Source organism: Podarcis liolepis (genome assembly GCF_965112155.1).
Source record: "Podarcis liolepis genome assembly, chromosome: 14".
Lineage (NCBI taxonomy): Eukaryota > Metazoa > Chordata > Lepidosauria > Squamata > Lacertidae > Podarcis > Podarcis liolepis.
In genome coordinates, this window is record NC_139569.1 from 45579166 (window position 1) to 45593214 (window position 14049).

The 14049-nt window shown below is 46.9% G+C and overlaps 1 protein-coding gene across 1 annotated transcript in view; it reads left to right on the forward strand.

The window, feature by feature from the left end:
* Positions 1–14049, forward strand: part of INSYN1 (inhibitory synaptic factor 1) — a 113844-nt gene that overhangs the window by 3679 nt on the left and 96116 nt on the right. The gene's annotated exons all lie outside the window — the stretch shown is intronic.

A 14049-nucleotide genomic window follows, 5' to 3' on the forward strand; every position in this document is an offset into this window, starting at 1 on the left:
AATGCACCCTCGGGCATTATGTACCCTGTTGTGTAACATAACGGTATCTCACTGGGCCTTTGTTATAGTTAACAGCTTGAGCCCAAATTGTAAGGAACAGCTGCGGTTATGTCTGAAAAAAGCACCTTCTGGAGACCCACTTCAGGCAGGAGATGGGGCAGCGTAGCTACCCAGACAAAAGTGGCATTTGATGCAGGGTAGGGTACCCGTAGCCCTCCAGATGTGACTGGACTCTTGCTTCTATCCGCCTCAGCCAGCATGGCCAAACAATGGGGACGATGCTAGATCCCTCCAGGGATGATGCTATATAGCTCAGAAACATCTGGAGGGCCCTAGTGCCCCTGATTTGGCGGAAAGGCGGGATACAAAAGGCTCCTCCTTGCGACCTGTTTATGGGGCATTTATTCTGCTTCGCTTGCACAAAGCTTACATGGAGGTTAGACTACGCCTGGTCTTGATGGAACATTTGCTCTGATTTGTTTGCGGGGAAGTTATAGCACAACGAGCATTCATCCTGATTTTGGATGGATTTTAGGGTTTTATTCGGAGGGAGGGTTATACATCTTCCCATTAATCCCACCCCACACTTTTCCAAACTGCAGCATGCCTACTTAAAAGGGAAAAGAAGACGCTTTGCTGCCGTAGGGTAAGAAAGTACTTTAATTGTACATTTCTGGTATGCTGTGGAATCCCTCCCACAAATTTAGTGGATAAATAAAAATTGCCAGCAGGGCCAGTTTCAGGTTTGGGAGAACTCTCAATCAATACTTGCTTGTTTGTTTGGGTTTTTAAAAAATAAATAAATAAAATAAAGTGCTTTTAGAGCATTGATAAAAGGTACAATGGAAATGTTTTTAATGTGGGCCAACCTTGTCAGCATTACGTTCTTTCCTCTCCCTCTGGGCCCAATTCACGTCAGTGCCAGTGGTGGCTGGTGCCCATTGGAACTGATAAGGCGGGAGGCAGGGAGCCCAACAGTAGGTGGAGCCAGAGAGCCAGTGACGGGCAGAAAAGACTCGCTCTTGTTTTGCCCCCACCCTGGTTCTTCCTGCTGAGTTCCATAAGAGCAGCGCTGAGACTAAAGAGAAGGAAGCAGCACCCCCTGAACTGGATGTAAGAAATCAGGCAAGGAGGGCTGGCTAGACGCCGACTGCCACTTATGGGGCAGCACTCCCTTCGCCCTAACAGATTAGCCTCCACTGGGGACTGGACTAGGATGTTACTATTCCTTCTTCTTGCATCTCTCCTTGTTCTCTCCAATGGGCAGGTGAGAGGATGGTGACAGCAAAGGGGAATAAGAGCCAGAAGGCTCTATGAATGGGCAGTGGGGCTCCTATCAAGATGTGGGCCTTAGAAGGTTCCCATACATGCTGACCCCTAATGCCTGCCCCCTGGAAATCATTCAGCTGAATATGAAATAGCGTTTGATCCCACGAATGGTTTGCTTGCCGACTGTCCATTGCAACAGGAAGGACTTAGAGTTTAATTTGGGTTTCAATTTGGGCTGACCACAGGTCAGGTTTGTAGAGCTCTGACCCATTTACAGAACCAGGGCACAAGCTTGGAAGTCACATTGTAGAGGGTGTCTCTGAGGTTGTACGGAGTGCCTTTCCCCTTCATCACTTTTGTAACCACATCCAATATCCACACAGCAAGAATGAAAGAAAAAAGTATGGTTCGCAGTCAGTTCTGATCATTTTGTTTGAGAACATAACTTGAGATGGAGTTTTGCAAGGTGTTCATAGCCGAAGAGCTGGCCGCTTGGTGGCCTTTGGGACTGTATTTTGCCAATTGCACCGGATCTTTTGGTCCTCTTGGTTTCTCAATTTTTCCAAACTTCAGTTCTCTAGATTTGCAGCAGTTTACCTTTTGGTTTTAATCCTTGTGAAACTTCATCAGCATTTTAGTGTGAATTTCTGCTAATTGACGCATTTTAATATGCAGTTTTGACTAAAGTAATTTGGCAACAATTTCCCCTCATTGCCAGCATTTTTGTATGATCTATTCATTTTCACACACACTTTCCCCCAAAACATGCATCTTTGTAAGCATTATTTGGCTGGAGGAACACAGTGCAAAATTCTGATAAGTGCAAAATTCAAATGAGAGCTGTGTTTCAGTTCACAGATTGCTTTGGGAACTGCAAATTTGATAGATTCAAATCTATATGCACAGTGAATCAAATTTCTCCTCCATCCCTACTTGAGAATATTATCTCCTCTATAGGTATCTAAAGGTTAGATCCATCATTCATCCTTTGCATTTTGTTACCTAAAAATCACTTTCTTCCTTGTAGGAGAAGCCATAAAAATGGTGTAATCACAGATGAGTCCAATACATACATATGTGATTTCCATGCATGATAAACTTCTTAAAGCTTTCCCCCCTTCTTCTTCCTGCTTGGAAACTGCCTTGTACTAGATCAGATTATTTGTCCATTCAGCCTAGTAGTATCTTCTCCAGTTTCTGAGATCTCAGTCAGAAATTCCCCTCATTGCCTGCTACCTGACCCTTTTAACCCAAGATGGAGAGTCTGCGGACCTCCAGGTGTTGTAGGACTGCAACTTACATCATGCCTGATGACGGGTCATGCTGGCTGGGGCAGGCGAGGGTTCAGAAACAGCAACATCTAGACCCACAGGCTTCCTGTTTTAACCAGCTGATCTGGGACTTGGTGAATGGAAAATATGTGCTTCCCTGGTGAACTACAGTCCCTGCACTCACGTGCTTCCTCTGCAGGGAAGATGTTGAAAGGAAAAGGACACACAGTTTGGAGAGGATGGCTTTGAAAAATGTATTGAATCAAACACTTTGCAACGATTGCATCAAGTGGTATGACTCCAAGCACATTATGGCCTTTCATATTCCCTCTTCTCTCCCAACTCCTTCCTTTCCCCATCGTTTCACTGCATAGCTCTCCTTTCCTGAATTGTGACCCAGTTCAATAGCATCCAGTGCTAGCATCTGCCTTCAGAGCTGGCTATACTGTGTGATGCATTTCTTCCTTGGAAACATGATCTAGACATACAATGTCCAATCACTGGAACCTGGATCCATTCATAATTAATTCATTAATTCGTTAATTCATTAATTCGTTAATTCATTAATTCATTAATTCATTAATTCATTAATTCATTAATTAAATTTATATACCACCCTATACACAGAGGTCTCAGGACGGTTCTCAGAACAAGATCAACATAAAAACATCACAATATATATAATCAAAATAAAAACAACAGCCCAATAACACCCCCCAAAAAGTGTTGGGTAATACTTCACCCCCAACCTCCCCCACCCCCAAAACATAAAGTTGAGACCTTGAAGTTCATTCTTGTAAATCTCTGTGTAGCGTCATATCAATCCAATTTTGGATTACTTCCTTCCAAAACAAAGTAATTACTCAGCATGGTGACATAATATTAGACAAATTAGCCTCTGCCCTCCTACGTCTTCCAGAACTATTCCGCCAAGTTAACCATTTTTCTTCGAATCCGTTAGGAGCCTGATTAACTCATAAGGCCAGCTTCTGTTGGACAGCATTGACATATGACACAACAGTCCTAAATCAAGACCGGTGACTGCTCAGGACCTTTAGCCCAATACAAGAGTTGGCTGCTGGGACAATCAATATTCTCAACACCACCACCACTCTTCGCACATATGCCTTTTCTTTTGCAATGCCTACACACACACACACACACACACACACACACACACACGTGCAAGTTGCAAAGTGTTATCATTCATCAAGATTCAGCTGCCTTCTTAGGGTCTCCAGAAATTACGGTTCCAAGTGGGAACACGAACACCGAGGCCACAGGCAGTGCACTAGGTGGCCATTTCAGACATTGCAGCTGCTGTTTTGGATCTATCAATAACAATATCTCCTAGGATCATTATGCTTAGTGCTAGTATAAAGGTAAAGGGACCCCTGACCATTAGGTCCAGTCGCGGACAACTCTGGGGTTGCGGTGCTCATCTCACTTTACTGGCCGAAGGAGCCAGCGTACAGCTTCCAGGTCATGTGGCCAGCATGACTAAGCTGCTTCTGGCAAACCAGAGCAGCGCATGGAAACGCCGTTTACCTTCCCACCAGAGTGGTACCTATTTATCTACTTGCACTTTGAGGTGCTTTCGAACTGCTAGGTTGGCAGGAGCTGGGACTGAGCAGCGGGAGCTCGCCCCATCGCGGGGATTCGAACCACTGACCTTCTGGTCGGCAAGTGCTAGGCTCTGTGGTTTAACCCACAGCGCCACCCACGTCCCTTATAGTCCTAATATACCTTCAGCTAAAAGAATCCTTGCCCTCTTGGCATTTAAGGCTGCAAGGCTGACCCCACCTGTGTGGGAGTAAGCCACCCTGATTTCAGTATAGCCCAGTGGCGTAGCGTGGGTTGTCAGCACCCGGGGCAAGGCAAGTAATTTGCGCCCCCTAACCAGTGGATTTGCGCCCCCTAACCCGTGGATTTGTGCCCCCTAACCCTAATCCCCAGATGTTGCGCCCGGTGCAGCCGCCCCCCCTGCAACCCCCATGCTACGCCACTGGTATAGCCTTTGAGTTGCCATGATTAGGATTGCACTTTGAACCAGGGGAAGAGAGGTCTTTTGTGAAGGCACCTTCCTCTTCCTCTGTGTCTGGTCTGCACAGCCACCCGGCTGCTGCCTTATCTCCTTGCCCTTATTGTTATATTGTTTAGAGAGGGCAGGTGAACAGGCAGCGACAGCAAGGTGGAGCAATAAGCTCCAGGGAGTGGCTGGTGAGCCCCCTGCGAGGGTTAGGGGCTTTGTAGGTGCTGTGGTCTAAAACACTGAGCCTAGGGCTTGCTGATTGGAAGGTTGGAGGTTCAAATCCCCGTGACGGGGTTAGCTCCCGTTGCTCGGTCCCTGCTCCTGCCAACCTAGCAGTTTGAAAGCATGTCAAAGTGCAAGTAGATAAATAGGTACTCCTCTGGCGGGAAGGTAAACGGCGTTTCTGTGCACTGCTCTGGTTCACCAGAAGCAGCTTAATCATGCTGGCCACATGACTCTGAAGCTGTACACCAGCTCCCTTGGTCAATAAAGCAAGATAAGCACCACAACCCCAGAGTTGTCCATGATTGGACCTAACGGTCAGGGGTCCCTTTACCTTTAGGTGCCCAACAATGCCTAATGTTGACCCCAACGCTGAGGGCATGGAGCTCACAAAGTGAAACCTGGAAGGAGAGGGCAGGTTCTATATGAACATCTCTCTATTTTCAGTTGTGAAATGTTGGCGGGCATGGTAATGGTGCCAATTGGAAAATACCTTAATGAAATCAACTTGTCATCCCTTCTGGGGCTCCAAAGTTGAATTTGGCCTGGCAAAAGACTTGCAACCACTTGAGGCAGCCCAGGAAATGCCACTCAGCGCCTCCTTTGTGCTTGAGATTTTTAATGCCACTGCAGGAACAGCCACAGCAGCAACAGTGATGGCTCTATAGCCTCTTACCCTACAACACCTCACTTTGAAGAAGGGCTCTGTATCCATAAGGTCCTTTCTCAGACTGAGACACTGCGGCAACTGGGGAGAAATAGCCTCTGAGAACCCCTAAGAGCACCGCCAACCGCATGGCTGCAGCAGGGGCATATAATGTCTAAAGCTGAAACGGCTCTGTGCTCAGAAGATGGGAGGGAGACGTGGATGGGCAACAGGCACCAGGTTGTGAGTGGGGTGCCAATCCTCTGCTCCTTCTGGTCCAAGTTGCAGGTTGTCTAATGCCTATCTTGATGTGAAGGCATTAGGTAAATTCCTACTGATTTTTGTAAGACAGGGAAGGATGGGATTTGGGCAGAGTTCTAACTGAGGTAGTCACTTTATTTCTGGGTTATATCAATTCAGGCAGCAAGTGGAAGCTCACATGCTAGAGGGTTCCTTCATTAAAAAAAAAATAGAAAATAGCTGGTCCCTGCACATAGAAAGCTGGCATGCATAGAAAGGGGTTCTAATCCAGTCTTCTCCCTGGTTTTCTGGGTGCAGGGAGTTATGTCTGGAAGTATATTTAATTGTGTGAACCTTCCTCCTTTCGCACACTCACACAGGGCTTGCCCAGACTTCCACTTGTACCGTGCCTTCTAAGCACAGGTCTAAGAGATTTTTCATTTGCCGCTCCACTTTCCCCAGGAGACCCCACTTTCCCCCGGAAAACCCACTGTTTCCTTCTGAATCAGAACAGACGTCAACCCATAGAAAACCCAGGTGATGTTTGTTACAATTCAGTGCTAAACAGTGGGTTTTCCTGGGGAAAGTGTCAGAGCAAATGAAAAGCTTCTCGGACTTTAAAAAGCAAAGGATGAGTGGAAGGGTGGACAAGCCCGCTCCCCTGCAGTTTGAAGTGGAACAGTCCAGACACCTGTTTAAAGTCACCGTGAGAACCAGGTCTCTGATGATAGGTATGAATGAAGGTGGATAAATGCAATTCAGATTACCTATTCATAATCCGGTTCTAATACACAACATCCCAACAGTTCAAAATGGCATGGGGTTTAAGGGGGCAGGATACTAGTGCTGTCATTAAAACTCTTCCAGCAGTTGTAATGAACACCAAGACATCTGGGAGTGGGGTTTGGGGGTGTCTGTTTTGTCTCCTTGTAATATACACAGGTTGAGAAAATTTAGGCTAGGCTGGGGGTAGCAAGCAGAACTTATCATAAAAGCCTTTCCATCTGTTGTTGGATGCTTGAGTGAGGAAGCTTTCAAGCATTTGATTAGACATGCTCATGACCTCCACAGATTGGGAAAATAGGAAGCTGCTTCAGATTATTGGCCCATCTAGATAACTCATACGGACGCGGGTGGCGCTGTGGGCTAAACCACTGAGCCTAGGACTTGCCGATCAGAAGGTCGGCGGTTCGAATCCCCGTGACGGAGTGAGCTCCCGTTGCTCGGTCCCTGCTCCTGCCCACCTAGCAGTTTGAAAGCACGTCAAAGTGCAAGTAGATAAATAGGTACCGCTCCGGCAGGAAGGTAAACGGCGTTTCCGTGTGCTGCTCTGGTTTGCCAGAAGCGGCTTAGTCATGCTGGCCACATGACCCGGAAGCTGTATGCTGGCTCCCTCGGCCAATAAAGCGAGATGAGCGCCGCAACCCCAGAGTTGGCCACGACCAGACCTAATAGTCAGGGGTCCCTTTACCCTTTACCTAGATAACTCATACCATCCAACTTTTTCATTTGAAAAACTGGGACTCATGTTTTCTGGGACGCACTCCTGGGCAAGTCACATGACCCGTGCCAGGATCTCACCCTGAAAAAGCACTTTTCTGGGGCAAGATCTCGCACAGCACCCCAAAGCGCTTTTGGGGGGGCAAGACCTTGCGAGATTGTAGTATCCAAAATGGCCACTGTTCTTCTGTGAAAACAACAGGATGTCCTATTTTCCCGGGACACTTTGTAAGTAAGGCTAACTATGTTGATTGGCAAGGACTCTCCAGGATTTCAAAGAGAAGGGTTTTCCAGCTTGGAGATACAGGGGGTTGGCGTGGGGCTTTCTACATGCAAAGTTTATGCCATCGAGCTATCAACCTCCCTATTTTTCACCAAGGCTCAGAGCATCACAGGGCTTGCTCACTAATCACAGAAGCCTTAAAATAAAAAATTTTAAAACCCTATTGCAGGGGTTTTCTTTGTGATGTGATTAGCATCCAGGTCTTGGACGAAGCAAAAGGTACGGTCTGAAAGTGATTTGATGCAGTGCAACCAACATTCGGAGTCCAAGAACTCCGAGAAAAACTCTAAAAATACTCGTAATTGGCATGCCATTTCCCAATCGAACTGAAGGAAGCTTTGCTTGTCGCTTCGGGAAAGACACTGTCCATGTGTGTGTCAAAACTCAAGAGAAGAGATGCAGCCCTCTATATTTACCACTCATATCTCTGTCAGCAAAATGAAGTGTGCCTACTTCCCTCGTTGCTCCCAGAAGCCAGATTTGTGGCAGGTTTGCCTGATGTGAAATAAGCTCAGTTCAGCAGCCTGGATTTATCCCAGGCGATGGTGCCTGAATTGCCAGGTTGTTTGAAGTGTAATAAACTCCAGATGGACTTTCTGCAGCAATAGGTAAGAGCAAGGGAAGGAGCTGTCTGTCCTAAGGGATTAGCTGGCTGCCAACAAACCCTTCAGCTCTGAGATCGGGAGGGCCTGGGAAGGATCGGGGAGGCTGCTGACCACTGCGCCTGATGAGGCAAGCAGGCAGCTAAGCGATGGCAGGCCCAAGGCGGGCACTGGAGACAAGGCCAAGGGGCCTTTCACCTTGCATATTGGGCTTTTAAAAACAAAAATGAAGCAAAACCCAAATACAGTGGTACCTTGGGTTAATTCGTTCCGGGGGTCTGTTCTTAACCTGAAGGGCCACTTTAGCTAATGGGGCCTCCTGCTGCCACTGTGCCGCTGGAGCACAATTTCTGTTCTCATCCTGAAGCAAAGTTCTTAACCCGAGGTAATATTTCTGGGTTAGCGGAGTCTGTAACCTGAAGCGTATGTAACCTGAAATGTATGTGACACGAAGTACCACTGTACAGTGCTGGTACCGTGCATCCAAGTGCTTGGTCAGCCTGGATAGCTCAGGTGGTGTGAGCAGGGGTCAGCAACCTTTTTAAGCCATGGGCCCATCCACTGTCCTTCAGACCTTGTGGGGGGCCGGACTATATTTTGAAGAAAAAAATGAACAAATTCCTATGCCCCAGAAATAACCCAGAGATGCATTTTAAATAAAAGGACACATTCTACTCATGCTGATTCCCAGACCATCCACGGGCCAGATTGAGAAGGCGATTGGGCCAGATCCGGCCCACAGGCCCTAGGTTGCCTACCCCTGGGTTAGAGAGTGGTGCCAATTATGCCAAGGCTGCAGGTTCGATCCCTGTATTGGACATTACAGGGGGTTGGACTAGGTCAGGGGTCGGCAACATAAGGCCCATGGGCCGGTAGCAGCCCATGGGGCTTGTCTAACTGGCTCATGGTGACCCCTGCCATCTCCCCCCCCCCCGCTGCTCTTACCGGCATGGCGCGGGGGCCGACTTTTGGGTTGATGGCGCCTGTGCTCATGTGCTCCATGCGGCACACTGATTCTGAGGGGCAGGCAGAGGGCAGGACCACCCTGGGCAGGAAGAAAGGGGGAGTGGAGCGGAGCACAAGGAGTCTTGATTTTTTATTTTTTTTATTTGAAAAAATGCTTTGTGTGTCTGCATCTAATATTGCCCCTTTTCAAAAAAAAAAAGGTGTGTTTTTTCTTTTCTTTTTGTAAATCTACCAAAGAATGACATACAATAAAATCAGGATTAAGGGCTTTTCTCAGGACGGCGGAGCATGTTTGTGCTCTGTGTCCTGTTGGTGACACTCGTCCTTCTTGTGATAGAAAATGCTCTATGGGAGGTACACCCAAAGATGGGGGTGCAAGGAGTAGGGAGAAATGTCACTATGTTAGTCTGAGAAATGTTGGGGGGCATGTGTTACTGAAATCCTTTCTCTGCCTGCTGTATGTTAAAGTGATATTTAAGGTTTAGGGTTGTAGCGGTGGTGGTGGGATTGAACATTTTAATTGAGATTTCGATCGCAATAATGCATCCGTTTATAGAGTGGCTGGGAGTCCAAGTACAGTCATACCTTGGTTTTTGAACAGCTTAGTTCTCAAATGTTTTGGCTCCTGAATGCCGCAAACCCTGACTTTTCCGGTTTGCGAACTATTTTTGGAAGCCAAACATCTGATGGGGCTTTCGCGGCTTCCTGCAGCCAATCAAAAGCGGCACTTTGGTTTCTGAATGTTGTTGTTGTTGTTATCATTATTATTATCATTTCATTATTAATTCTTTCTACCCTGCCCATCTGGCTGGGTTTCCCCAGCCACTCTGGGCGGCTTTCAACAGAACATTAAAAACAGAATAAAACTTCAAACATTAAAAACGTCCCTAAACAGGGCTGCCTTCAGATATCTTCTAAAAGTCAGATAGTTGCTTATTGCCTTGACATCTGATGGGAGGGCGTTCCACAGGGCGGGCGCCACTACCGAGAAGGCCCTCTGCCTTGTTCCCTGTAACCTCACTTCTCACAGTGAGGGGACTGCCAGAAGGCCCTCGGCGCTGGACCTCAGCATCCGGGCTGAACGATGGGGGTGAGGACGCTCCTTCAGGTATATTGGGCCAAGGCTGTTTAGGGCTTTAAAGGTCAGCACCAACACTTTGAATTGTGCTCAGAAACGTACTGGTAGCCAATGTACGTCTTTTGGAACCGGTGTAATATGGTCTCAGCAGCCACTCCCAGTCACCACTCTGGCAGCTGCATTCTGGATTAGTTGCAGACGTTTTGGAAGTCCAACGGACTTCCGGAACAGATTCTGTTCGACTTCCAAGGTATGACTGTATATCAAGCAATGTTTCCTTTCTGAGCCTGCCATGCATCTTCTAGGAAGAGCAACTGCACCTCCTCTTTCCTGCAGGAGGAAAGAGAATGTCTTTTATGGTGCCTGATGGTGCTTTCAGAGATCCAGGCGTGCATTTTCTAAACAGAAGGGGGGAAGGGAATGCCTCTTGAAGTGTCCACTATTATTTAGGCATGAATCTTCTAAAAACAAAGTATGTTAAAACACACACAGACACACACAATAATTTTATCCCATGAGTAGTGCAAATTTTATGAATTAGTTACAATTTTTATGATTAACTGTTTAATAACTGACAACCCTCAAATGAATCAAGGACATTCTCTGATGGCAGTTCTACAGGTAGCTTTTTCTAGTTGGGACTGAAAATACACTTAAAGAGTTGGGATTTGTCCTTTATTGCCATTTGTCTCACAGGCACTTAGCTGGATTATCCCTAAAGGCTGATGGGATCAACCAGAGGCCATTTAAGGCTTCATCTCTTAAGGCCTGCTTCTTGGCAAGATCAGAGACATCCAAAGTTGTTTCAGAAGTTGCTAATTCTGGGTGTAAACAGATGTGCCTTTAAATCAGGACTTGCCACACTCTTTCTTCCAGCAGAGCTAGTCCAACTTCTCCTCTGCCTTCACAATTCGTTCTGTGGATGGTAGCAGAAAATTAAGTGCCAATTTCATTCATTTGCCTTGAGCCTCTTGGGCTTGCCAATCAGAAGGTCAGCGGTTTGAATTCCCACAGTAGGGTGAGCTCCTGTTGTTCAGTCCCAGCTCCTGCCCACCTAGCAGTTTGAAAGCACGTCAAAGTGCAAGTAGAAAATAGGTACTACTCCGGCGGGAAGGTAAACGGCGTTTCCATGTGCTGCTCTGGTTCATCAGAAGCGGCTTAGTCATGCTGGCCACATGACCCAGAAGCTGTCTGCAGACAAACACTGGCTCCCTCGGCCAGTAAAGCGAGATGAGAGCCGCAACCCCAGAGTCGTCCGTGACTAGACCTAATGGTCAGGGGTACCTTTGCCTTTACTAGCCTTCATGTTGTCTGACTTTTGTATTTTTGAAAGCACAATATGAATGCCTATTCATTTAAACCGTATCTGTCACATTATTTTTACTGTTGCCATTTTATTTTATTATTAAAAGGAGCACTCATTTTTAAAAGCTACAAAACCATTTTCAGGATGGAGGGGAAATGCTGCACTTATATTCTGCTGAGAAGTCGCAAACCAGTTTCCCTTGAGCTTGATCACATATGGGGAATTGCATAACTGTATACAACATAGTGAGTGCAGGTCTACAGTGGTTCAAAGGAGAATCACATGGGACTATGAGTTGCACTGTGTTCATTAGGACTCACCAATTAATATGAGTGAGCCTCAGAGACTCAAACAAGGTACATCTGTATTTGATCTGGTTGCTATACTGAACTAGTCACATTTGTGTACCAGAGCAATAAATCTCGTGGTTGTGCATGTATATTTTTGCATAGTCCTTGATTGCTTAGCGGTTGGAGCACCCCAACTATACTGAATTGTGTTGTGATGGTGAACACTGATCGGCTTAGCTAATGTGATATCATGGAATGTTGCTCCAGAGCATTCCAATCAGCGAGGGAACAAATTTAGACAGAATATTTGCATACCAGCTTTTGCAAAGGAAGGGCAAGTTGTCAGTTTGGGTGGGATTAAAACCACACAAAGTTCTTAAGGATGGGAGTAACTGTGTGTGCCAACTTGAGAAGAGGAAAGAGGATAAAGGAAGTAGTGAAATGAAGGGTCAGAAAGCTCAGAAACAAACAAAAAGTTAGGTGTACAGCTAGCCTGTGGCCTTTGAGATACTGCTGAACTTCAATTCTGATCAGCCCCAGACAGAGCCCCCCCAGCACTTGCCCCCTGAGCCTGTTACCACACTTTGCCCAGCCTGACTTCCAGGTGAGTCAGTATTGGATCACAGTATGAGAAACTGGCCAGTTAGGCTTTCCCTTTCAAAGAGGGAGTCAAGTGTCTATTGTGAACATTCTTTACTTTAGCATTTGATTAGCTTCTTGGCTATATATCAGAGACTGAAGCCCTTGAAAGCTTGTTATTATATCAGGATGATTAATTATATTCAATGAACTTTGCATCTGATAGACTGGGCAGAATGAAAATTCACATGGGAGCAAAGATAATAGAACCTATGCTGTGTATGTTTACGTATCTTATCACGCAAGGATTTCTGCAGTGCCTGATCTGTTGATCTAGTTAGCATTTATTGGATGGGACCATGGCTTGAGGCCTTTTTCAGAGCTGATATTTAAATCAGCCTTTGCAATGTACATGGAATGAAAAGATGGTCCTTGTCTAGGATTGAAAATATTTGCCTGCCCGGCTTTCACAATACTCCTAGGTCATGTGTCTCAGAGTGAAGGGCAGGTGGACCACTGAGAATCCCTGTGAAAAGTTTCAGAGATTTCCCAGACTGGGAAGAGCAATTCCTTAAAACTCTTTGTGGAATGACTGGCCACGTTCCAGGATTACTAATTATCCCGTTCTGCTGAGGCTCGAGGTTAACTGGGGCATTGGAATAAAAAATCAGAGCCTCTTCAGTCAGGTCAAAACTGGTCAAGAAACCTGGACAACTCTCAGTGGGTCCTGTTAGGTAAGCAATGCGAGATGATGTCTCAGCTGAGGTCCAGAATTATCTCAAGTCCTCACCCTTACGCACAGTGGCAGTTGTCACACTCAGTCCAAAGAGTCATATGTGATCCTTAAAGTAGCCAATTCTGCATGGCTGTGGAGCTGGAGAGTCTGCATGGCTGTCCCATCATCTGAGGATGATGGGACAGTCACATCCTTGGGCCATTATTGTGTAGAAAGGGATGTCGGGAGCTCCCATTGAGCAGGGTGACTCTCATCTGAATCAAAGTCACCCAAGTCCTTCTTGGTACAACACTAGGACTCAGCTGCAGAGCCTGCAGGCCCAGTTGATTCTGCCCCTTGAGGAGCGCCTACAGCCGAGGCCACCTGTCATTGGCTGAGTTAACTCTTCACAGACTTGGTGGAGTGTCAGGCCTGATGAGCACAGCAACTCATATCCAGTAGGTCTGGCGCCATGAATCAGTTGCTGAATCTGGAAGCCCCTGTCTCCCCACATCTGTCTAAGTCCCCTGGTCTGCAAGGTCCCGTCCCCCCCCCCCAGCAATCAGAGACTGTGCCTGCATGCAGCCTGCCACTGCTCCACCCTTTTCAGCTCTCTTCTAGTTCTGGGAAAGAAGTGGGGAATGGGAGCTTGTTGCAGTACAAGGGGGAGACACTTGTAACTCTTCACCAGCCTGATTTAGCTCTGCCTCTAGACCTCCCTCTTCCCACTCATCTGCTTCAGGTTCTGCCTCTGATTCTAGACTTCTCTCTGCCATCGACTCTCCCAGCTCACTAAGTCCTGTTGCCTCGTCTCAGTCTTCTTCTTTTGACCACTCATTGTTGTCCCACCACCACACCCCGGGCTCTGAGCCTTCTTCCCTTGGGGGTTCCCCAGCTGGTTCCTCCCACCGTTCCTCTGTGTCCAACCAGTCCATGACACATAGCACTACTTTAGATGCAACCCTGAGGATTTCCCCCCTTGGATACAAATGGGAGACATTCCCCCCTTTTCTTCTTCTGCACTTCTTGTTGTCTCTTTTCCTTGTTGCT